The sequence below is a fragment of the Nannobrachium achirus genome, assembly GCF_963921795.1.
Source record: "Nannobrachium achirus genome assembly, chromosome: 12".
NCBI lineage: Eukaryota > Metazoa > Chordata > Actinopteri > Myctophiformes > Myctophidae > Nannobrachium > Nannobrachium achirus.
In genome coordinates, this window is record NC_137832.1 from 59,144,523 (window position 1) to 59,171,405 (window position 26,883).

Genomic DNA, 26,883 nt, shown 5'->3' on the forward strand with positions numbered 1-26,883 from the left:
TGGGGCGACGCGCTTTCACCCACGCGTGCGCCTCCATCAGACTCATGCCACGGTGTTTCATCAGGTATGCCATGCAGAGCGTCGCGGAGCGACTCACGCCGGCGTTACAGTACACCAGCGTGTGCCCACTCTGTTGCTCCGCCACGAACTGTATCTTATCCGCCACCCGGTCAAAGTGGGCGTCCAGGGGGGTCCCAGGGGAGTCTGTGACGGGAACGTGGAGGTAGTCCACCCCGGGGGGCAGCAAACCGTGGTCTCTGCTCTTCTCTGTGACATTGATCATGCATGTTATGTTGTAACGAGGCACGACGTCGTCGTCATTCGCCGCTCGGCTGTTGCTTAGATAAAGTTGATCAGTGATGAGGCACAAACCAGAGAGTCCCTGACTCCGAGTGCCTCCTGACTGGAGCATGAAGACACAGGTTGGTGTTTATGTGTTGATGATGATGATGATGAAGTCCTGTCAGATCCGCGACCCATTAACAACTGCCTTCACGTAAGTAGAAGTAGAAATGACGTAATTTATCCAGCGTGACGACACAATCCCATTTCCTAATAAGGAAAGTATTTGCAAAACAAAACACAAAATGATGTAGCTCAGTCATTTGATTTATGCAAAGGCTAGCCTAGTGTATGGCTACTCAGTGAGACCAAAGTTTGTTTAAGCTCACTGTGTGGCCTACATTGCCCCCTGCTGGAGGTGTGCATACAAGCAAGCCAAATAGGCTACTGTGTTATAATGACAGTGTAAGAAACCAAACCTGCACTTATTTTACGTAACAGCACTTCTATATCGACAGAATATCCATACACCGTGTCTTGTAAAAGAAAGAAAAATTAGGCTACTACAGACTGTAGTGGCCTAATTTTCCTTTCTTTTTAGTTTTAGTTGCCTAGTGTCTACAGTAGGCTATTAGAGCTCAGCTACTAATAGTCTACTACAAACTGTTCTGAGTGAAAGTTTGTCAATTTCCCTGGCTTGTTCCTTTTAAAAAATAAAAAATAAAGCAGTTTGCAATAGAAAAAAGAAAAAAGTACAGTTTCATCATGACAGCACAAATCACTGGTACAAGGTCAACTAAAAGGAGATCATAGAAAGCTTTGCGCCTTAGCCTTAGGCCTACGGCCTATTTACACAGGAACCACACTTGTAATAATAAGGAGTGTAGGAGTGGAGAGTGGATATAGGGATGATTTGCCTAAAGGCAGTGTGGAGGCTGCTGGCTCATGGCTGCCAATGGGGAAGGGAACACAGATGGTGAATGGGCTCGGCAGTGCCAGTGTGTACAAAGGGCTAAACCTGCAGGCAGCTGGGGTCCACGGCAAGCAGCACGCCTATTGACTATTCAAGGACTAGGTGTATAGAGGCATAGAGGGGGCGCATGGACTGACAGTCTATGAGCTGGGATGTTCGCGAACCAATCGAGTCTTTTGAACGGCTCTTTGAAATGAACGATGGGATCCGGTTCGCAGTAGGGAGCCGTTCCTTTTGTAAATGAACAATTGTGGAAAAAGTACAAACATAGGTCTACTACTTATGTAAAAGTATCAATACTGCAACGTGGAAATTATCTGTGCCACAAGTAGAAGTTTGGAATTAAAATGTAGGCTGATTAAAGTACAAAAGTATCTGTATCAAAATGCACTTAAAATACCAATAGTAGAAAATAGTCATTATGCAGAATGTCCCAAATAGCAGATCTACAAGCTCACAATGTGCAGCGTTGCAACTTGACACATTGTGAGCTTGTAATGTAGATCGCCAAAGATCGGCTATTTTCAAATGGGGGAAATGTAGCCTATATAGGCCTATGGCTGAAACGTATAGGGTTGAAGTGAATTTTTATTTATAATCAAAATCTACAAAGTAACTAGTAACTAGAATGAGCCAGTCTTTTGAACGGCTCTTTGAAAGGAACGGATCCCAGAGATCCGGCTCACTTCAAAGACCCATAAATCCCTTCTCTAACTGACATCTGCGTGCTGTTCTTTTTTTTTTAATCCTTCTTCAACAAACACGCTTCTTTGTTCGACGGCTTCCGCTCCCATTTCAGTCTATTTTTCTGGCTTCGTAAAAACGCCCAACCAGACCCATTATGATCATCAGTGCGCAGCAGCTGTTATGTTATAGTGAACACTGACTGAACACTCCCTGATCTGATGCTGCTGCCTGCTGCCCGGCTCACACTCAGCTCCACGACGCGACGAGAGAGAGCAGCAGGGGAGGACATCGCCTCTGCTTTTATCTACAATAGGAAAAAAGGGAATTACAGAATGCGTCCTATTTCTTTTTATTTGTATTTATCCGGTTCCCGAATCCCGGTAGAAGAAGATGTGATATTAGCCTATTTGATGCTGCGGGACTTGACAGACAGGTGCATACAGGCTGAACTGAACATGAATACGTGGTATGGTCATGTTTTATCTAAGTGGAATGTATGTTATTTTGTTACTCATTTCACTATTGTGTAGGCCTACTGCTACTGTTTATTTTAGGGGGGGGATTGTGGTCCTTTTTTCTTATACAATTAACTTGCCTCTTTTTTCCATTGTGTGGGGTATGGTGTAGGCTACACTGGCCTATTTGATACACACAACTTATTTCGTATATAGATTTCTTCCTTCAGATTTACATGTCAGAGTTGACTTACGGTTTAATAGGTTGTTATCTAGGCCTACTGTATATCTAGCCTAATAGCTTTAGCTTTAATGTCTGAATTTGCTATGGCAAATATTGATCCAAGTAACCAGCCTAACAGCATGTGCTTGCCTTTTGGTAGTGGATCATGGCTATTCCTACATTTCTATTGCATTTGTCTTCAGCTGCACCAGTACAGGGCAGACAGTTGTGATTATGAAGTAGTGTAAAGCTAGATCCAGCCCAAGTGGCCAAGTCTAATGAGTTGTTGTTGTCATTGTTTTCATTTAGGGAACATTGTCATTAATGGTTGGCTTCGCCTCCTTTGGAGACATCTACAGACCAGCAGCGATGACCCTAGTTGAGGGACCAGAGTGGACCTGTGAGAGACATGAAACCCTCCATGAAGAACAAGAAAGCAGCAGGACGTGTGTATGTGCTCATGTCATTGTTGTGTACTTAGCTCTTTATTAAGAGGAAGAAGGAGCTTCTATTGTTATATCAGTGTATGAGATCAGATAATAAGCTACGTAGAGGAATAATATCTTCATTCAGGCCTATTTTGATCCCACAACCAAGTCATTGTTAACACATATTTTAGTGTTTATTAAGTTGAGCTCAAAGCTGTGACCTGTTCAAGATTAGATAAGACCTTTGTTGATCCTTCAAAGGAAATTAGGATACATGATAGGTGGGCACTAGGAACATCTGGGCAACTCCAAGTTTGAAAAATGGTCCTAAGGTCCTAATATACATCATTATCAGACTTAATTTTATCCTTCAACTTCTTGTTTATGCCCCAAAATGACTAGATATGCAGGTTGTTGAATGTTTAAGCATGTTCTATTTATGTAGGCCTACAGTATACTTATATGGTGTCCACCTAATCCTGTTACTGGACAATTCAGTGGCCTGTCTGTGTCAATGTGTCCTGGGGGTTAGGCTGGGAGGACAGGTGTTAGAGGGGGGTTGCGTTCCACTTTCTGCTGCTCTGTGTTCTGTGCTCTTCTCCAGGTATGCTGAACGGAAGGCAGGAGCAGTACTGCACCTGGTGATGTCACATGATGACCAGAGAATGTCCTCTTTGTTGAGCCTACTTACAGACGGGTATGTTATTTCGTTACCGCAATAACTCGTCCCCACATTTGTCATCTAAATCTAGATAAATATAAAAGCAGTGCCGAATGCATTTTAACAGGATCTGCCCTCCCACATCCTTGCTGACTTGAGCAAACAGAGAGGAAGGGACAGGTAAAAGATGAGGGATTTGTTATGTGTTGCCTGTCAATCATCACTACATTGGCAGCTGAATTGTGTGAGGAATTAAAAAAAGTCTGCAGTCAAATCAGATTAGTAATCGGCCGTAAAATAGCATTATGGTTTGTCATTACAAATCATGTAAGATTATCCATGAAAGGTGTCTGGGTCAGTCCAGTTAGGACGAGAGAAATAGCCAGTAGGAGGTGTGAATATATTCATAGTGAAACAAGTGAAGTGGGTGTGTTGGTAATGAGAAGATATCACCCAATCCCCCCAACCCAGTATCCAGTACTTCTATCTCCAATACTGACTACATCAACTGCTATGTCGATTCCTCTGCAGCGGCTGATATGCATATGCGAGGCCATCGCCGGACCGGTTGGGTCTGCCGAGCAAGAACCAGCCCTCACCCATCAAGCGGCGGATCATTCTGAACAGCATGGATGACATTCGCTGCTATTATGTGTGTGCGTGCGTGCATGTTTTCCTGAAATGGGTTGATTTCCATTTTCAATGATGGTTAGGAGGGGTATATAACAGCCATTTCCCTATGGTCTTTACAGCATCACATTTCATGCCATAATAATAATGTGAAGGGGGTGGGGCATGAGACCATGGTTGATTCACTGCAGTGATCTTCCCCTCCTCCAGTGATATTGGTGGTTGCTTTTTTTCCCTCCCTCTCTGTGAATAATACTAACCTCACTTCCATCAATCCCACGCACCCCCCCCTCCTCCCCCTCCCCATTTTGTTTTGGCCGATCAGAATACTTTGCAGTCAGTTAACACTTCACGTCTACCTCTTTTTCTACTGCTATCTGCAGTGTCCTCCTTTCTCCGTAACCTTGGAAACTGCCTACCTCGAGCACTTCCTCTCACACATATTACATCTTAACACAAAGCTATTGTTGATGGCTCCTGTTTGTGTGTACTGTATTTATATGAACATATGGACCGTATATAATAGCAGGCCGTGTCATATGAGTGTACATCGAGTGAAACATATCTACTAGGCAGGTTTTACAATAGGATTTGTAAGGCAATAGTCAGAATTGAAGGATTTGCTAGCATGCACACACACACACACACACACACACACACACACACACACACACACACACACACACACACACACACACACACACACACACACACACACACACACACACACACACGTCACACGCACACACACACACCAGTATTTTAGGATGAATGCTAAAGCCTGTCCATAGTGGTTCAGTAGCAGCTATTTACTTATCACTGTATAGGCTGTGTGTGTGTGTGTGTGTGTGTGTGTGTGTGTGTGTGTGTGTGTGTGTGTGTGTGTGTGTGTGTGTGTGTGTGTGTGCGTGCGTGCGTGCGTGCGTGCGTGCGTGCGTGCGTGCGTGCGTGCGTGCGTGCGTGCGTGCGTGCGTGCGTGCGTGCGTGCGTGTGTAAAGAGAGCAAATCTGTGAGAGAGAGATTGTAAGTGTTCATGTCTCTAGTCATTTATGTATGTTTGTAATCTGATTTTTTAAGATATTTTTGTGTAACCCGACAGACAAACAATAATTAAAGTGGAACGTCACTAGTGAATCATATCCTATTATGTTGTGAAGAGAACACAGATAATAGTTCACAGCAGAACTATTATGATTCACATGATGCTAAATTTAAGTTCCCTTTTTTATTGTAATGGACATAATCCTGAGCCACTAATTAGTATACGTTGGTGGTTTCCCAAAGACCTAAGAAGCCTATCCATGGATTGTACCAGACAAACGGTCAAGTAGGATTTACAGTTTTTGGCATTTGTTTTGATCTGGTACACTAAAGCATGCACAATTTAAATTAATTTGGAATTCCAGGTTGGCAACCTGACTACCTGAATTGTCCTGACGGAATCAGACCCCACCCTTCTGTTTGGTCGAAACAAAACAAATGCTAAGAAATCTGGTCAAATTCTATTTGATCCAAATCTGGTTTATACTAACTATATCTCACTAATATCTAACTTAACTACTAATGTTTGCTAACAGATGTATTATTACTAACCTGTTCTTTGAATGCTGATGGCTGGCCTTGTTCTGTCTAACCCACTGACTAACCATCTGCTTTATGCCCGCAGTCTGATGCACAGAAGCCTCTCTCATGTTTCTGCAATCCTTCTCCGAGTAAAGGGTAATTAAGAACATTGACGTTTCTGGATTTAAGGTTTGGATATCTTGTTATCAGACAAAAAAGCAAAACAAGCGAAAACAAGTGGGCGATGAGAGAAGGGTTTCAGGACTTGGGATGAGAGACTACATTAACTCACATGAAAAACGGAGTGGGAGCAGTTGCCAATATCAAAAGTGTGTTGTCCACATACTGTAATTATGTTTGGCAGAATCTACTCAAAACTGAGTCCAAGCCATGCCATCATACTGACATAACATTTCGGATGCCAAATTACTTTACTTCTTTATTAAATCGCAACATGGCAGTCACTGCGTGGGAAGGAGTGCTTTACTACCCTCCATAATGCTGTTTTACACTTGTAGGAGTTTGCCAACAGTGTCCACACACAATAACGGCTTCTCAAACTTTGTTCGACACTGTTGACAGACACTTGTCTTAAAGTATAAAACAGACTTTAGACCACGATCGCACAGAAAGAAGGCAAGCAAACCTCTCCTGCTCCCTACTAACTTGGTGTGTATAGTGTCTATGCTAATGATGGTGAGACTGGACAAGTCCACCTCTGATTTTCACTCTCACTAACATTTCGTTCTTATCGCAGATTAAGACAAACCGTTCATGTTCAGTCCTTGTGTCTTGGACCAACTTATCTAACATCTCTCTTTCTGTTATTCTTGATTGCAATCAAAGCATGCCTTGCAGTACGACGTCTGATACCATGAGTACTTTTTTAGTGTTGTTGTCATAAGGAACATGTAAAGTTTTGTTCCCATGACTAAATACTAACATCGAGCTTAACGAATACTAACCTGCAGAGCTCATAGCAGCTCTCCACAAACTAACAAACAAACTAACCTACTAATAAACTAATCTTCTAACACACTAACTGGTTTCATGGAAATGTCAGGGAGATTTGGTTGTTTGGAGTAGGGTTTCGATCAATCTGCACATAGTGCAGTAACAGAACTTGTGACAGGGGTGGACTGGGCATCTGGCAGTGGCATACCGGAAATTGGTGGACCGACTATAGCGGGTGCCCCCCAAAATAAATAGACCCTTTTTTTGTTGTTGATTGTTTTAGGATATAGTTACAGTATTTTTGGGCCTGGGAAGCCATTAAGTGGAGAAGGCCAATCCTTCAGTAGCACCTGATGCAAGCCCACACCACGTCGCTGACTCACCGCGTTGTGGGCTTGTAGATTTTCTTTGTTTGGTTCGTGCTGGTTGTGGTGGGCCGGTCTGGGCCAAGATGCCATGTCCCAGTCCAGCCCTGACTTGTGATGTTTGATTTGAATGAATCTTTGTCTTTTTTCTCTGTGCTCACTGTGTGTGTGCGTGTGTGCGTGTGTGTGCGTGTGTGCGTGTGTGTGTGTTGTGTGTGTGTGTGTGTGTGTGTGTGTGTGTGTGTGTGTGTGTGTGTGAGAGAGTGAGTGAGTGAGTGTGTATGTCTGTGTTTTACGATGAGCATGCATTAATGTGCATGAGGGCTTATGAGATTGTTGCTATGTTTGCACACTCTAGAATATAATCACATTCCAGCCTGCATGTGTGACTGTCTCCTCAAGATGTGTTAAATATTATGGCGGGGTGACTTGAGTCCAATCTAGCCCCAGGCTTTCCTCTCACTATTGAATATTGACCTATGATTCCCAGGACACAATATATGGCATATTTTCTATGGGTTCATTCAAGTGACATGTCTTTCTTTTGAAGAAAGTCAAATGAAAATGTGAACCACCAGTTTTACACATTGTAAATGATTTGTTTTGTTATGTAAGCTTTAGATAAAACATAATTATATAATTCAAAACCAATTGCTCTCTTTGTAATAAACAATGTCAAGTTTAAAGAAGATGTGTCTTTTCTTGTGGCCTCCAATTTTCATCAATAATTGCAAAAAAAGGAAGAAAGAAAGAAACTAAGCAAAACTAAAGCCATGACCAAAAATCAGAGTATTTCTGAATCGGAATAGTTTTATTTATTTATTGTCATAGGCTATAGTTCCCCAAAGGTCCCTGTGATATAAAAATTCAAATGAGTGAGTGCTGGAATAATTATTTTTCAACCCAGCTGGAATTTATAAGGCATTTTATTTCTATGGCAGTGTTGCATTCCTGTTGGTGGAGTACCATTTCCCTAAGCACCAACTCTCTTGATTGCTGTAATCATAGTATTGCATGATTGCTGCTACATCAAGTTCAACACATGCAGAGCCCAACGTGTTACAGCACCTGTGATTAGCACTCCCTCAAGAGGCTGTCCCTCACAGCCCACAGTGTCAAGGACTGCTCCAGTAACAATAATTATGAATCATTTGCATTTCCTTCTTTCCGTTGCTGTGTCTTCGTGCATTTTGTTTTGAGGAGGGGGAGGGATATTCTTTCTGGCCTAGTATTGCGTAAATTCTTTAAGCTTGCTCAACATTTGTAGCCTATCCTATATTCAATTTGGCTTATGGTTTAATGGTGGGTCACCATGAATGACCCATCATATGCCCATTTATGGGCAGGAGGATATCACAAACACATTATGTGCAAATACAGATGTCACCTTGGATTTTCAGCGAGTGAAGCTGTCTGAAAAAGTGTGAAGACCGCCTAGTGGCCTCAACACTTTAAGCCTACGAGAGCAGGGGCAGGGCATTTGTAATGAATGCAGAACACTAAAAATGAAAATCAATCACGGTTATTTTATTTGAATGGCATCTTTGATACACCACAAAAAGATAGAAAACTATTGTGACATGTTATGTTCTCCGGTCTCCAGTAGCAGGATAGGTCATTGAGAGGTGCGAGGGCCAGGTAGCGGACTGTAACTCTCAATGGCTCTGGACTTATCAATGGCGTACACCTCCAAAAATGGGTGGGGCTTCAGCTCCATCCAATCCCCTTTGACTCACTATGCTCAAGGTTGCTGCTGATTGGCCCAGTGGCAGTGTTGATTTTGTCGACTAAAACTATGACGAAAAATGTGTGTCGACTGCGTTTAAGAACTAAGCTGTGATGACTGAAACTAAGACTAAATATATTGACAAACTCGTCAACAAAATAAAAACTAGGCTAAAACGTTAGGGAGGGACTAGTGGAGAAGAGAGTCATTTTATGTTTGGTTGCGGGGAACTGTCTGTCCAGTGCCGCTCCGCCCAGCGAAACATGGTCACAAAGCCCTGGCGATCAAAGGGGATCCTTTGTGTCCTCTCTCGTCAAAGGCGTTTCCGCATAACTCCCAGACCGTTAGTGGAGAAAGATACACGTAGAGATCAGTCGACCTGTCTTATATTGTACGTTGTGATGTCACGCAAACTTGACCAATCGGCCGTGAAGAGGATTTGCAGTGAGTACCTTGGTGTGGACTTTTCCCAGGAAGCCGGAGTAATGTGATTCCTCTGTTGTTGGCTGGCACGGAGACCCTCTGGTCCCCCTTTTAATGTGATTCCTCTGTTGTTGGCTGGCACGGAGACCCTCTGGTCCCCCTTTTAATGTGATTCCTCTGTTGTTGGCTGGCACGGAGACCCTCTGGTCCCCCTTTTAATGTGATTCCTCAGTTGTTGGCTGGCACAGAGACCCTCTGGTCCCCTTTTCTTAGCTGTGCAACTTTGACCAAAAAAATGCACAGAACTGGTTGGTTGTTTAAGTTGGCCAAATGTGACCATATGTTCCCAAATATGGAGATGACACATCTGCCATAGATGATGTTTGATGTCATAGACCACATGAGATTGACAGAATCCATATATGGGCATTCCCAGATATGGGCTTAATATTGATGACATCAGTGTTCTCCATATATGGGCATAAAAGGGACAAGTACGATTCATGTTGTAATGAAGGCCCTCACTCACCTTCCTGTCATGTGTGTATCTACTGTAGGTCTGGCCTCATAACCTTTGATCATTATTACAAAACGTACCTTTTCAGCCCTACCTACATTTTGGCCATTTTAAAATAGCCAATCTACAAGTTCACAATGCATCACGATGCGAGTCGATGCATTGTGTACTCGATGATCGGCTTGTGAGCTTGTAGATCGGCTACTTAAAAATCAAACCTCGGTTCGAAGTGAAGCGGTGGACAGATAAAACCTCTATTCTGAATGTATTTGGAGAGCCGGTATGACAGTTGGTATAATAGGTTGAAGGCCAAATTATCATGTGAAGCTTGACCAATCGTCAAAGTATCCATTCATCGGACCGGGAGGGACACTACACACATACATATTCTGGCAGATAAAACCTGTTCATTCTGAACTGAAATGACCATATATGAACATGGTAAACACATTACGACACCTATTGGTCCTGGACTGATATTTTGCACGTACGGGACAAGAAAGCCTATTCATTCTGGCCTGGACTGACCATATAAGGTAATAAGGGACCGGAAATTCTGTTTTTGAAAAAGACTGTTCATTCTGAACTGAAGTGACCTTATATGGGCGTGATACACACAAAGACGGGAGGGACACTACACACATACATATTCTGGACATACAGGACAGATAAAACCTGTTCATTCTGAACTGAAATGACCATATATGAACATGGTAAACACATTACGACACCTATTGGTCCTGGACTGATATTTTGCACGTACGGGACAAGAAAGCCTATTCATTCTGGCCTGGACTGACCATATAAGGTAATAAGGGACCGGAAATTCTGTTTTTTAAAAAGACTGTTCATTCTGAACTGAAGTGACCTTATATGGGCGTGATACACACAAAGACAGGAGGGACACTACACACATACATATTCTGGACATACAGGACAGATAAAACCTGTTCATTCTGAACTGAAATGACCATATATGAACATGGTAAACACATTACGACACCTATTGGTCCTGGACTGATATTTTGCACGTACGGGACAAGAAAGCCTATTCATTCTGGCCTGGACTGACCATATAAGGTAATAAGGGACCGGAAATTCTGTTTTTGAAAAAGACTGTTCATTCTGAACTGAAGTGACCTTATATGGGCTTGATACACACAAAGCCGTTCATTGGAAGCGGTTTCCACCGCTTCAAAAAATTTACATTTTATACATTTTTGAAGCGCTTCCAATGAGAGGCTTTGTGTGTCCCACGCCCATATATGATCATTTCAGTCCAGAATGAACAGGTTTTTTCAAAAACAAAATGTATGTCACCTCATGTCCATATATGGTCACTCCAGTCCAGAATGAACAGGTTTTTTCTGTCCCGTACGTCCAGAATATCAGTCCAGAATGAATAGGCTTTTCCAAAAAGCAAAATGTGTGTCCCATGTCCATATATGGCCATTTCAGTTCAGAATGAACAGGTTTTATCTGTCCCGTCCGTCCGTCCGTCCGTCCGTCCGTCCGTCCGTCCGTCCGTCCGTAAGTACGTACGTATGTGTGTAGCGTCCGTCCCGGTCTGACGATTGGATACTTTGAAGATTGGTCAAGCTTCACATGACAATTCGGCCCTCCAGATAAAATCATTAATTCATTCAGAATATAAAGAATGTAGAGATCACAGAGTTCATAACTCTAAAACACATAGAATAAAAGTTCACTGCTTCACTTCGAACCGAGGTTTGATTTTTTTTAAACTTGTGAAACTGGATAATATACTTTCATATACTGATGAAATAAGGGATCTCCATGTATGGGCATAAAAGTGACAAGGACTGACAGATACAGATATCTCCATATAAGGGCACGAAAGAGACAAGGACTGACATATATAGAGATCTCCATATATGGGTATATCAGTGGGATTGGCGGTGCGACATAGGTGTGAGGGCCAGGTAGTGGACTGTAACTCTCAATGGCTCTGGACTTATCAATGGCGTACACCTCCAAGAATGGGTGGGGCTTCAGCTCCATCCAATCCCCATTGACTCACTATGCTCAAGGTTGCTGCTGATTGACCCAGTGGTTGATGAGATGTTGTCAGTCATGGTTGCCAGCTCCCACCTGATGTCATGTGGGAGTTCAGAGCACTCCAGACCGTACTGAAGAACTGCTAGCTTACACAACGACTTGAGACTAGGACTCAGATCTAAGATAAGCAGCTCTTCACATGCCCTGCCGTCATCTACCCCTCCAAAGAGGACCAGAGCATCTCCCACCACGCAGCTGCCCATACCGTATCTCCCAGACGGCTGTTTCCCCTTGGGCTCAACCTTCCTCCAAGAGAAGGTCTCTGGACTGAACCTCCACAGATCATTTAAGTAATGGAAACGGATTCCTTGGCCGGCAAATATGTACAGCTCTCCATGGTGGGTGAAGGCTGCGTAATGGTGTCGTCCTTCTGGATGAGGCTGTTCTAAAGATCTGCTGCTCAGCCAGCTGTTGGTCTCTGTGTCAAACACTCTGATGTTGAAGAATTGAAAGATACCTCCCCATTCCTGGACCGTACTTCCCCCGAACACAAACATCTTTGTACCGATGGCGGTGGCAGAGTGATACTCTGAAACGGGCTGTGCAGGGCCTCCGGTGTTGATTAAAGACCATACCATGGTGACGGTGTCCAACTTGTACATGTCAACGTGTGGAATGAAGTCAAGATATTTACACGCCTCACACCAGGTTCCATAGACATACATAACCTTGCCCACCACACAGGCTGAATGGGAGTTCACGATCGGGACGGTCCCATAAACCTCAGGCCTGGACCATCTGTGGGTGTCCACGTTGAATCCATAAAGTTCATTCCATGGCTCCTGCTTGCTTTTGAACACGCTCCCCCCCCAGACGTAGACGATATCTTCTATGAGCACAGCTGTGTGAAGCTTGCGCGCCGCGGGAACCTCAGGGGGTCGCTGTCCTGTTTCAGTCGTCACCGCGGGCAGCCTGATCCAGCGCAAAGCTACCATGTTGAAGATGTGAACGTCTATCTGATCCGGTATCTGCTCTTCTTCCTGTCTGTCTTCCATCTCTAGAGTGTAGACCGGGATCCCTCCGAAGGAGTAGAGCTTGTCCCGCCCCACCGCCACGCAGGCGGGGAACTGTCTGTCCAGTGCCGCTCCGCCCAGAGGCTCCGCCCAGCGAAACATGGTCACAAAGCCCTGGCGATCAAAGGGGATCCTTTGCGTCCTCTCTCGTCAAAGGCGTTTCTGGATAACTCCCAGAACGTTTAGTGGAGACAGATACGCGTAGAGATCAGTCGACCCGTCTTATATTGTACGTTGTGATGTCACGCAAACTTGACCAATCGGCCGTGAAGAGGATTTGCAGTGAGTACCTTGGTGTAGACTTTTCCCAGGAAGTCGGAGTAATGTGATTCCTCTGTTGTTGGCTGGCACGGAGACCCTCTGGTCCCCCTTTTAATGTGATTCCTCTGTTGTTGGCTGGCACAGAGACCCTCTGGTCCCCTTTTCTGAGCTGTGCAACTTTCACCAAAAAATGCACAGACCTGGTTGGTTGTTTAAGTTGGCCAAAATGTGACCATATGTTCCCAAATATGGAGATGACACATCTGCCATAGATGATGTTTGATGTCATAGACCACATGAGATTGACAGAATACGTCCATATATGGGCATTCCCAGATATGGGCTTAATATACCATATTCACACCGTGGCCATCTTGGATCACATGACTTCCTGGGATAGCAGCCTGCATTACAAACCATTGTGAACAATGGAGCGATGGTCCCAAAATATGAGTTCTATTCAACCAATTTATTTTTACCAAATTGACAAATGGGCAGATGACAACATCAACATCCTCAAAATGATTAAATAGAAGGGCTACAGTAGATTGATTACATCCATGGTAACGATATTCAAGGTAAGTTAGATTGCAACCTTACTGTGTACAAAGACTTGCTATCTGTGCAGTGCTTGCTTCACCATCATATTAACTATTTGTTGTTAGATTGTTCCTGATTAATATGCAAAAATCACGATACAGTAATATTAACCATATGATGGCAGAGCAAGCAGTAGTCTGCACAGATACGGTAGCAAGTCTTTGTACAGAGTAACAGTGTAACCTAACTACCATAAATATTGTGGACGTACCCTTCTATTTAATCCTTTTGGGGATGTTGATGGTGTCATCTGCCCATTTGTCGATTTGGTCAAAAGAAATTGATTGAACAGAACTCATATTTTGGGACCATCGCTCCATTGTTCACAATGGTTTGTAATGCAGGCTGCTATCCCAGGAAGTCATGTGATCCAAGATGGCCATGGTGTGAATAAGGTCTATATTGATGACATCAGTGTTCTCCATATATGGGCATAAAAGGGACAAGTACGATTCATGTTGTAATGAAGGCCCTCACTCACCTTCCTGTCATGTGTGTATCTACTGTAGGTCTGACCTCATAACCTTTGATCATTATTACAAAACGTACCTTTTCAGCCCTACATACATTTTGGCCATTTGAAAATAATCGATCTACAAGTTCACAATGCCCCCCCCCCCCCCTCCTCCTGGCATCATCGGCTGTCTATCTTTGTAGAAATATGTGAAAAGTTAAATATATATTTTAAATTGATGCGAGCATTACAAACAAAAAACAAACCAGACAAAATAATCCCCTAACCTTTCGCTCCCACTTGGAACCTTGGCATATACTGATGACATAAGGGATCTCCATATACAGGGCATAAAAGGGACAAGGACTGACAGATACAGATATCTCCATATATGGGCACGAAAGAGACAAGGACTGACATATATAGAGATCTTTATATATGGGTATATCAGTGAGATTGGCAGTGCGACATAGGTGCGAGGGCCAGGTAGCGGACCGTAACTTTCAATGGCTCTGGACTTATCAATGGCGTACACCTCCAAAAATGGGTGGGGCTTCAGCTCCACCCAATCCCCATTGACTCACTATGCTCAAGGTTGCTGCTGATTGGCCCAGTGGTTGATGAGATGTTGTCAGTCATGGTTGCCAGCTCCCACCTGATGTCATGTGGGAGTTCAGAGCACTCCAGACCGTACTGAAGAACTGCTAGCTTACACAACGACTTGAGACCAGGACTCAGCTCTAAGATAAGCAGCTCTTCACATGCCCTGCCGTCATCTACCCCTCCAAAGAGGACCAGAGCATCTCCCACCACGCAGCGGCCCATCCCGTATCTCCCAGACGGCTGTTTCCCCTTGGGCTCAACCTTCCTCCAAGAGAAGGTCTCTGGACTGAACCTCCACAGATCATCGCAGTAATGGAAATGGATTCCTTTGCCGGCAAATATGTACAGCTCTCCATGGTGGGTGAAGGCTGCGTAATGGGCTCGTCCTTCTGGATAAAGATCTGCTGCTCAGCCAGCTGTTGGTCTCTGTGTCAAACACTCTGATGTTGATACCTCTGCATTCCCGGATCGGACCTCCCTCCAACACAAACATCTTTGTACCGATGGCGGTGGCAGAGTGATACTCTGAAACGGGCTGTACAGGGCCTCCGGTGTTGATTAAAGACCATACCATGGTGACGGTGTCCAACTTGTACATGCCAGCGCATAGAATGTCATGATATTCACTCTCCTCAAACCAGGTTCCATAGACATACATAACCTTGCCCACCACACAGGCTGAAACTTGACCAATCGGCCATGAAGAGGATTTGCAGTGAGTACCTTGGTGTAGACTTTTCCCTTTTGGGAGCGCGCCACATCGATGGACTTTGTGTTTACTCGTACGCAGACATAGGCGTGAGCAAATGTACCGTACAACGAGTCACTTGACGTGGATTTGATGTTGATCTAATTCTTAACAACTTCAACCCTAATATCACTTTATTCTGGGGCAAATGTCACAGTAGGCACACGACCTGTCACACCGAGCTAAAGTTTGTTTGTTGATTACTTTTGATGCAGTAATGGTCTTTTTTTTTCTTTTTTTTCTTGAAGTATTAAAAAGGTTTTTCACTGTCAAATTTCAAAGGGACACCAAAGCATCCAAAAGGGCACACCAAAGGTCCGTGGCACAATGGTTGAGAAACACTGCCCTAGTACATATAAAGTATAATAGAGTTTAACTAGAAATACTGTTCCTACAAAACAGTGTGGGCTCGCTTCAACCCAAAAAATAATAGTAAATATAGCTACAAGCAGTGATAAAGTGGCCAAGCCAGAAAAGGCAGGAAAGGAAAAAAGCAGCGGGGAAAAAAAACAAAAAAAAAACAGGAAAAGCAAGAAAAGTGGGAAAAGAAATCAAAGAAAAACTAGAAGCAGTGAGCAGTGAGCACCGAGCACCGAGAACAGGTCTCCGGCAGATCAGGAGACCTGTTGCCTCAAAAGACTGTATATGCAACAGACAAAATAGAGGGTATGCGTGTGACATCACTGTAGCTGGAAGTTATGTGGGAACACGCCCACTGAGTGGCAAAAAACTAATTTCTTCCATTGACAGCCCATACATCCAAACAGAAAAGTCCTATCTGATTGTATTAAACAAAGTTAACTCACCAATATTGCGGCTGTACTGAAAGCTTGAATTATCCTCTTTCTATCTGCAAAGTTTTTGTTTCATAAAAATCCACCATAGGCATGTTATGAGCTACTTAGTGTCAAGACATTTTGTGCAGGTTTTGATTTTTCTAAGTGTCAGAGTTTGGAAGCACTCGTTTTCAACAACACAACATCCTGCTGCCTCCTGCATTATGTGCAAATAAGAAACAGGTGGTATGCAGGACCGTTGAGTGATTTGCAACTAACTAGCACTTCCAAACTCCAATGCTCCATGCTGCTCAGTGTTTTGCCACTCAGTCTAGATTAGGGGGGCGGGTCCCAGTGGACGTGCATACCCTCTATACTGTGATTTCCTTCTCACATCGAATTAATTGCCGATTAATTATTCAGCTGGACAGTTTATGATGCTGTACATGACATTATTGTAATCCTTGGCCTTCACAACATAGGTGTAGACATCACGTAGTTTGTTGAGATGAGATGAGATGAGATATACTTTATTAATCCCCGATTTGTATTATAATGCTTGGTTCAGGAGTTATGATGCAAAATACATTATTTGGTAAATTATTATTTGGCATTTTGTTACTGTAATCTCTTGGCCAAGGAATGTAGGGGCGTGACCTATGTACCTTATGAAGCCACGCCCACTCACAGAGGTGTCTGCTTTGGTTTTCAGTGATGTAAAAAAAGAAAAGAAAAAAAAAGGCATGGAAGTACATTTACTCAAAAAAGAAAGTAACTAAGTACATTTACTCAAGTACTTTGTTCTCAAGTACTTTGACTTTACTTGAATATTATTATTATTATTATTATACAGTCCTCCAGAGCCGACACGATGTCCTGCAGCAGTTATTATTATTCCTTGGGCTCAAAATGGCCTCAGATAACGATGCATGTATGGGTGAGCATTCATGTTAGTCGGAGGCCTTAGGGTTTTTTTTCTCGTGCTAATCAGTCTAAAAATTTGCACAGATGTAGCCCAGGGCATGCTCTAATGATTTAGCTAGGGCGCCCGAATCGGCGACCTTCGGGGTCGCCACAGCTCCAGAAAACACCCACAAAACTCTGAAAAGTGATGACTCATCACTTTTCATCACTAAACCATCGTTTTCTGGGGCCATTTGTAGCCCAAGGAATGTTTTTTGTGCAAAACAAATGCTTGCAATGGATTCAGCATCATGACAAACCCCTAGTTAGACCCCTCACATCCTACTTAAATACCCAGAAGAAAAAGGGTTTTTCTGGGTATTTTCCTCCTGTATTGAAAGTCGATGGGAGCCCAACTTGATCTGGCTGCTGTGGCGACACTGGCGACCCCGAATGTCGCAGACTCGGGCGCCCTAGCTAAATCATTAGAGCATACCCTGGGCTACATCTGTGCAAATTTTGGCGCTTTTAGACTAATTAGCACGAAATTACCATGTCATCTTCCTAACGCAAGAAGCACTTATGCACTGCATTTGTTTCATTCTTTTAAGTCAAGGTGTTATGTCTATTTGTATTGCTACTGTTGTACAATGAAAACGTCTTTAATTTTGGTTCACCAAAACAGCCTTCTAGAAGCAATAGCTAAACAACAAAGAAATAAAGAATAGTATTACTAAACAAACTTTATTGTAATTTATAACTTTAACCTTAAAGAATTTGGGCCATCGTACATATTATGATTTTCCTTTCAAATAAAGGAAAATCATAACGCTATTATTGATCAGGATTCACCTACAACCACACATTTTCACTTCAGAAGATATTTCAAAAGAATTGCACTCATGCAGCGATACAGCAGGGGGCAGCAAGGTGCAAGTTTAGAAGAACTGAATAAGTGTACGATCTGCCACAAGTCTTTTTATAGAAGTTCTGCTTGTGTTTCCAAAGTAGGCCTACCTTGCATATGAAAAACTGATGAGGAAGATTAATCCATTTCTCTTTTCATTTGACAATGGTAAGCCAGCTACAGTATTTACAGCTTGAGGGGCAATTCTATGTTATGTCCACAAAGCAGGGTCTTATGGCTCTAGAGCACTTACAGTGTTTAACTTATATGGCTCATATAAATTATCTGAAAACTAAATGTTTATTAATGTCTAAATGGGTAGGAAGGTAAGAGCTGTGTTTGGCTCAGTTTCGTCAGTGAGAATAATTAACACGCACGCACACGCGCACGCACGCACGCACGCACGCACGCACGCACGCACGCACGCACACACGCACACACACTCACGCACACTATCTCTCTCCCTCTCTCTCTCTCTCTCTACTACTACAGTACTTCCACACGCATGCACGCACACACATTTTTTGTCCATGTATGGGTAGGTTCCCAGATGAATTTGGGTCTCTTACTGCATGCGATCCATTCTGGCAGTGCTGCAGTTGTCTGACCAGCAACTGATGTGCATTTCAGTTTACCTTTGAGCTGAAGAACTCAAAAGTACGTTTTAAACACATGTAAGCCTACAGTCCTCTGGGGTGCCTTCTGGCCTTACGGTCCAGGTGCGTACCATATAGCCGGCTCTGATGCCTGACAGCGTGTCGCTGGTACGAATCCCGATCCCAACAACCTTTGCTGCGTGTCACTCCCCATCAACCATTTTCTGTCAGTCTACTGTCCTATCAAATAAAGGCATAAAAGACCCAAAACAAATCTTTAAGAAAAGAATAGCCTATTCAGTTCTCTGAACAGGCATGCATGCACGCACGCATGTGTAACGGAGGTGATCCGAACCTCCCCACCCAGCTTCGAATCCGGGTCTCCCGCATGAAAGTCCAATATCTTAACCATCACTCCAAACGGATATTCCTATGGAATGAGGGCAGATACTAGACTTTTGAGGCTTCAGGCTGGGGCTGCGACTCTCTCCGCCACACATGCACTCGTGTAAATGTATATACTGTACATTTATATGTATATACAGTATATATATATATATATATATATATATATATACCAGTCCACACTAGTGCTTTTCAGGTTATCATCTAGGGACTTAAAGATGAAAACATAACAAATATCAAGGGTTTAATGCTTTCCAATAATTATGACGGGTGCTTCGTTCCCACTCTCACCTATGGTCATGAAGAGTGGGTCATGACCAAAAGTATAAGGTCTCGGGTACAAGCGGCCGAAATGAGTTTTCTCAGAAGGGTGGCTGGTATCTCCCTTAGAGATAGGGTGAGAAGTTCAATCACCCGAGAGAGACTTGGAGTAGAACCGCTGCTCCTTCACTTGGAAAGGAGTCAGCTTAGGTGGTCTAGTACGGATGACCCCCGAGCGCCTTCCTAGGAAGGTCCTCGATGCGCGTCCCACTGGGAGGAGACCCCGTGGCAGACCAAAGACCAGATGGAAGGATTATATCTCCAAACTGGCCTGGGAACGCCTCGGTATACTCCCAGAGGGAGTGGAGGAAGTTGCGCAGGATAAGGAAATCTGGAAGTCTCAGTTGGAACTGTTACCCCCGCGACCCGATTCCGGATAAGCGGTTGAAGATGGATGGATGGATGGAGCTGTCATAAAGTCACTCCCCTGGTAAACACACTATGGGCCCTACTTTGTGCCACCCGTTACCCCTTATCCCCACCCTATATCCGTGAAATGCAGGCATGGAAACTTGCTCTGTCCCTAAATGGTATTTTGGGGGCGCTATACCTGCTGCCCATGATGCCGACTCCGTTCTTTGCACATGGAGGTGTGGCCGCAGGCGTGTTGTTACTATTTCCCTAAATGTTTTATTTTGGCAATGGCAACACAGATTTATAAGTGTATATAGGACCCTAAAACCACCCGATATGCCACTTCGTTTGGTAGAGTGCGTGCTGCCAATGGACGTACATGGACACTGGAATCGGGCTGACTGGGCGCACAGTGGCACAACATTCTGTTGTCTCCAATTATCCACAAATCTCAGTGATTCTATTTTTCCTATATAATCAGCAGAAGTGAGAGTGTGAGTTCTGTTTATATAAGATGATAGTCTATTATTAAAATAGATGATTTGGGACGCATGCCATGCCATTCGCTCTGTCTGTCTGTTTGATTCATTCTTCATTTCGCAGGATATAAACACCTGATTACAACTAACATTCTCTATAATCACTAACTTGTAGGTGATAGTTATACCTGTCAAATATGGTTTTATATAAAGCCAATCAAAGCCCAGAGCTTTGATTGGCTTTATATAAAATGTCCACTTTGGTGAGCTTGTAGATCGGCTATTTTCAAATGGCCAAAGTTTAAATAATTACAGATTTAATAGGGACACAATACGGTCATGGGTCATGGAAGTGGACTTTTCAAGGAGATGTTTTAATTTAGAAAATAGCCTCAATTGACCGGGCCATGACCAAATTAAACTGCTGCGTCATAGCGTGTCAACAGATGTATATTTTGTATGTATACATCTGTTATTTTGGGCACATTTATAGAGGCGCAACAGAGACAACAGCACATCAACCCGACATTTCATTCATTGAATTAATCCAGAACACAATTGCTGTCATTTAAAGTCCTCAATGACCAGCAATTTGTGAGTGATAATTCTCTGTACAGTATCAACATAATTCTAGATCTATACCAAGGCAACGCCGCACTTTCATGTGGAGATGGAGGGATCAACATTTGAGGATTTAGGGGATCCTGAATCCTCAATTAACGGGTTGCGGGTCTTCTCTTGTTTTTGTAACACGCAAACCACACCTATGCATAATGTAACGGATAGCAAATGTGTTTTTAGGGGTATAGCAGGTGCCCAAAATAGCAACTTTTGTGCAGGAACGCCCCTTCCTAAATAATACTAAACAAAATGTAATTAAATACTCATAGCAAGAAATCGGGCCCTGTGTGTTTGAGCTCTACACTCGTGCTTTTTAGGGTATCATCTAGGGTCTTAAAGATGAAAACACAACGAATATCAAGTGTTTAATGCTTTCCAATAATTAGATTACTGTAAGAGGGGGAGTGGAACTGTATGTATGTATACACTGTATAGGCCTAATCATATATGCAGTTTTTTCATTAATCCAGTCATAAGAGAAAAGGGTGACAGGTGGGCCTAAAAATCTCATTTAGAAAAATCCCATCCCTTCAGATCTTTGTTGCTATCAGGGACATGCTGGGCCCCTGATTCAGCCCGGGAAAAAGAATTGTAGAGGCCCTCATTGCGCGCTATAGAGAGAGATCTCTCTCTATAGCGCTGCTGCTACTCAAAGATATGCCATTTCAGATCATGACAAGTGACAACAAGCCAGTGGGCCAATTACTGTACATGAGTTATATTTCGTTGTTGTCGGGTGGAAACCTTGTATGTCCAAAACCGTTTGTTTTGTATTTATCATTTTAAAAATGATTTAAACTAGTGAAAACAGCCGATCTACAAGCACACAACGCCTCGCACCGTGAGGCGTTGTGTGCTTGGAATGAACCGGCCGTTCGGGAGTTGTCCCACTTTTCCCAATGGCCAGCACGTCCCTGGTTGCTATGGATACCAGGGCCAAAGGTCAGCTGTCTCCATTATGGAAGGCTGTGCGAGGCAGCAGTATGGACACGTTCTACTCCTTCATGTTTACTTTCTACTTATGGTCGCCTTGTATGTCCAAAACTGTTATTTCTTTCCGCATTCAAATAAAAAAAATTGTTGAGCTACAAGCTTATTATACGCATCGCTTCGCGCTTTGAGCTTGTAGATCTGCTATTTTTGCATCCTTTGTGTTACACTGTAGTAAGACAAAGTAGGACATTCATTTACCAAAAAAATAATTAAAACGTTTCCAGGTCATCCAGGTTGGCATCTTGGGACTGTCCCGCCGTGTCCCGGACAGCTTTGTGTCCTGCTTAGTTAAGACAAATATCTGTTTCACAAAAAAATGATCAAAAGAAATATATGAATTATTGAAAGATGTGTTATTGGTATTATTTGGATGTGCGCACATACAGATCCTTCCCACTGGACTTCAAGCAACTCTGACTTCAGAAGGTTGACATTTCTATTATAAATCCTTGTTTTGAGTGGTCTCGTGTAATATTGAAATATTTTGAAATTTGATATATATTTTGATATTCATGAGCTGTATGCCATAAACATTCCAAGTTTTAACCAAAAAAGGTTTGGAATAATTCACTGAATGTCCAATGTATCTAGACTATATGAAAGTTTCAAGAAATATATGAAAGTTTCAAGAAAATGTACTTTTACACAATATTCTAATTTTTCGAGAAGGATCTGTAATGTACAGTACAGGTGCGCATGCATGAAAACTTTACTGTATGCGTCCCGGTTTGGGGGATTGAAGATATGGTCACTCTATACCTGGGTGTAGCTGTAACAGTAGACAAGCTCTATAATGCATGTGTATAAAATAGAGTCTCCAGATAGACTTTCCTGCAGTTTCATATAGTTATATTGTTGTACTTATATAACAATATAAGTTTGGAGTTCCCAGAACTCTGGGTGTGTACCATCACCTCCTGAGCAAGGCTTCTGAGAACCTTATCTGGAGCTGAGCCGTAGCGCATGGAAACTAGTCCAGAACCTGTGAAGTATGTTACACCATACCGCGCACTTCATTTAGTTCTTGTAGTGGAAAAGATTGTCAGATTGTGTAGGCCAGGGGTCTTCAACAGGGGGTCCGGGACCCCTAGGGGGTCCTCAGAGTTACTACAGGGGGTCCTCCAAATCTTTGTGTGATAGAAACCTTTTTTCTCCTTTTTTGTATTAACCACTTGAACCCTATAACGTCCATATTCTGAGAACTTTAGCCAAAAATAGCAGATCTGCATGCTCACAACGCCTCGCAGCACGAGGCGGTGTGAGCTTGTAGATCGGCTATTTTCGGCAAAGACGTTTGGTGTAGAGGGGGAAGAAAAGAGCAGACCAAGTACAGAGTCAAAGGTCCAGTTTTTTAGGCCTATATTGACCGTTCAAGTGGTTAAATATCTGAAAAAAATGCATCGACGTGAATCCAAAATACACTGATGATTGTGCCGTCAAACGATGAAACAACATGGTATCTATGGGTTGTGGGGGTCCCTGCTTCATCTCTCAACTAAGGGGTCCTTGGCCTGAAAACGTCGAAGACCCCTGGCGTGTATGGGGTGGGGGGTTTGCACTTTAGCATCTTGAGCAGAACAGAACCACCCCTCTCTCTCTCCCTCTTCTTGCAGAGACCCCCCCCCCCCTCCCACCTTTCCTCCCCTCCTCCTCCTTCCCTAGTCTCAGACAAAGGGGGTTCTGCTCTGCTCCCCATTGGAGCCCAATGTGAGCCAGATGACGGGGGTTTCCGTATAGGTAGGAGCAGGGGCGTCACAAGGGGTAGGAAAGTGGGACTGAGTTACCAGGGCCCAAGGTGGAGGGGCCCTAGTAACTTTAGCTATTGAAAAATAGCAGATATACAAGCTCACAGCGCGGCACCGAGTGCTGCGCTGCTAGCTTGTAGATCTGCTATTTTTGAAAAGTCGTGAAAATGTGCGCAAATCTTTGAATATATGTATTTTTTAAGTGAACATTTGTAACTCAAATTTTGCTTCTGGGGGGGGGGGGGGGGTCCCTGGAACTAAATATTTTGAGATGGGGGGGGTCCTTCACATGAAAAAGTTTGAGCATCACTGACATGGAAACATAGGTTTCTTGGCACACATTTTCACAAGCTCACAGCGCGGCACTCGGTGCCGCGCTGTGAGCTTGTATATCTGCTGTTTTTCAATAGTTAAAGCACAGGGGCCCCACAGTGAATCCTTGTACCCGGGGCCCAGAATTTGGTGCGACACCCCTGGGTAGGAGCGGCGGGGCCCGGGGTCTTCGTGGGTCACCTCTAATTCACCACAGAGCTCAGGGAGAGAGGGCTCAGCGCACAGAGAGAGAACTCAGTTCTCTCTCTGTGCGCTGAGCCCTCTCTCCCTGCAAACAGCAGTGGTGGAAAAAGTACTCACATTTTGTACCGTAGTAAAAGTATCAACGCTGCAATATAGAAATACTCTTTGTGTCTGTTACAGGTTTAAGCCTGGAATTCAAAATGTACTTGAGTAAAAGTATGAAAGTGTTGGCGTCAAAATGTACTTACAGTACCAAAAGTAAAAGTACAAAATGTTTGAAAATAGCGTCACGGCAACCACACTTGCAAATTAATTCTGTCCTTGACCCTGTTATGCCCATATATGGAGATCCCTGATGTCATCAATATTAAGTCCATATCTGCATGGGAATGCCCGTACATATCGTGCAGTCTCATGTTAAGCAGTGTGGTTGCCGCGACGCGAGCATAGACTGAAAAATATGGACGATGCGAAGCCATTGGTTTCTATGCAGCGCAAATGGCCCTTTCTACCCCTTGGAATGGGTGTCGCCATCATAGAATTGTAAAGGCATCAGAGATGCTATTGGCTGCCAACGGTCACGTGCAACCGCAGGGATACATGGGAGAATGTGGTCGGAGCCTCCCGAAATACAGCACACGAAGAAGAACACAGCCGGCTGGTATCAGTTTAGTTGGCCACGCCCCCCCGCAACTTTATCATTTATTTTAAAATAAATTGGACCACATTTAGACAAAACGAATATGATGGTGATTGAAAGTCAATTTTTAACTAGTGATAGGAACCATACAGTAGTCATGAAAATGTTAACTAAGGTTATAAAACGAAAGGGGAAAATGAATGGGATCCAATGCAGAACAATTCTTTTTGCGATCGGCCGGGGGGGAAAACAGCGCAACTAGCGGCCAATCATAGGAAGTTTTACTTCCCTATTGGAGTCAGTTTAAATCGGCAGAACTATGCCCCTGGACGCGAGTCACACTTGCAAATGAATTCCGTTCATTTGCAATTCATTTTTGGATCAAAATGCCTCAAATCCTGCATGCAGTGTCACCATTAAAGGCCAAAGAACACATGGCACCCTTTTCACATTTAGCGCCACCAGGAGGCCACAATAACTAGTAAGACACCTGAGGCTGAGGGTGGAATGCGACCTCAGGGTGACATGCGACCTCGCCCTTTAGGGCGAGGTCGCACCAATTCTTGACTATCTGGCCAACCACAGCGTTTCTCTGACGATTCTAGTTGTTGTCATTCAGGGGGGAGTTTGTTCATGTTTTTGTGAGGGTATTAACCCTAGGAGACACGGGGAGAACATGCAAACTCCACACAGAAAGGCCCTATCGCCAACCCCACCTAGGGTGTGAGCGATAGGGCCAAAACATGGAGATGTGGAGAACACTATATATGGAGATAGTCCAGTCCATCATGTCATATGGGACTACCGTCATAGAAAGTAGCCATTGTTAGGCCGGAGTCAATGGCTGTCTGTCTGACTGTCTGTACAGGAAGTGATGTCACATGACATACTTTTTATGCCCATATATGAGTCATTCTGTACCACATCTCCATGTTTAGGCCAAACAGGTTCGCTCCATTTCTCCATGTATAGGTCCAAATGCCCAACGTCGAGCTTGACAAGGAGGATACCGCACATTGTACCTCATCCACCCTTTCTTCTCTCTCCTTTTGGTATCTTTATCCTCCTCCTTTTTTTCTTTTTTATTCTTCTCTTTTTTTCACAGCCGCCCCCATATTTACTTTAGAAAATATATATTAAATTCTAAGAACGTTTCGAGTACCAGTTTGATACAAGAGCGAATAAGCGCTACACTTCTGGAATCCTGTGCGTCGACTTAAAGTCGGATCCAGGCCTAATAACTTTATCTAGCCACCCCGTTGCCACCTCCTTGTTTCAAAATTTTACATTTCTTATTTCACATTTTGTCTATATTTGCAATTATTTTCATTTTCTTTTCTTTTTTTTATACAGATACACCAAGTGGTCAACAAAAATACAACAATCACATTTTTCTAAAATAAAAATACATTTTGTTATTCGAAAGAAAAATACCTTAATTTAACATTTCCATAATTCAGAAGCATGTGATAAAAATAAAATAAAAATAATAATGTGCATGGGGGGGGGGGGGTGTCCTCTGTGTTGCGCACTATTAGTTGTCTCTTGTTGTGGCTGGTCTCACGTCCAGACCACTTTTTGTTATGAGTACCTAGTCCGTAACACCAATTTGGTGTCCGTGCTACGTCTCAGGAGTCATTTCCTTTAATCATTTCCTTTAGTCATACGACCTGATAGTTTGTCCATTTATTCCATCTTCTATTAAAGTCAATTTCCTTATTTCTAATTCTAAAGGTTATTCTCTCCATTTCCAATATTTCCTGTACTGTTTCCTTCCATTTTGGGTGTGTTGGGCTTAAAGGTTTTAACCAGTTCCTGGTGATTTGTTTTAGGGCTGCGATTCGTAGGATTCTATATAAGTATTTATCTGTTTTGTGTGTTAGCTCTGATGGTGATTTTCCTAGAATGATATTTATAGGACTTAGTGTATCTTTTAATTTAAAAATGTTCATGATATCTTTCGTAATTTGCTGCCAGAGTGG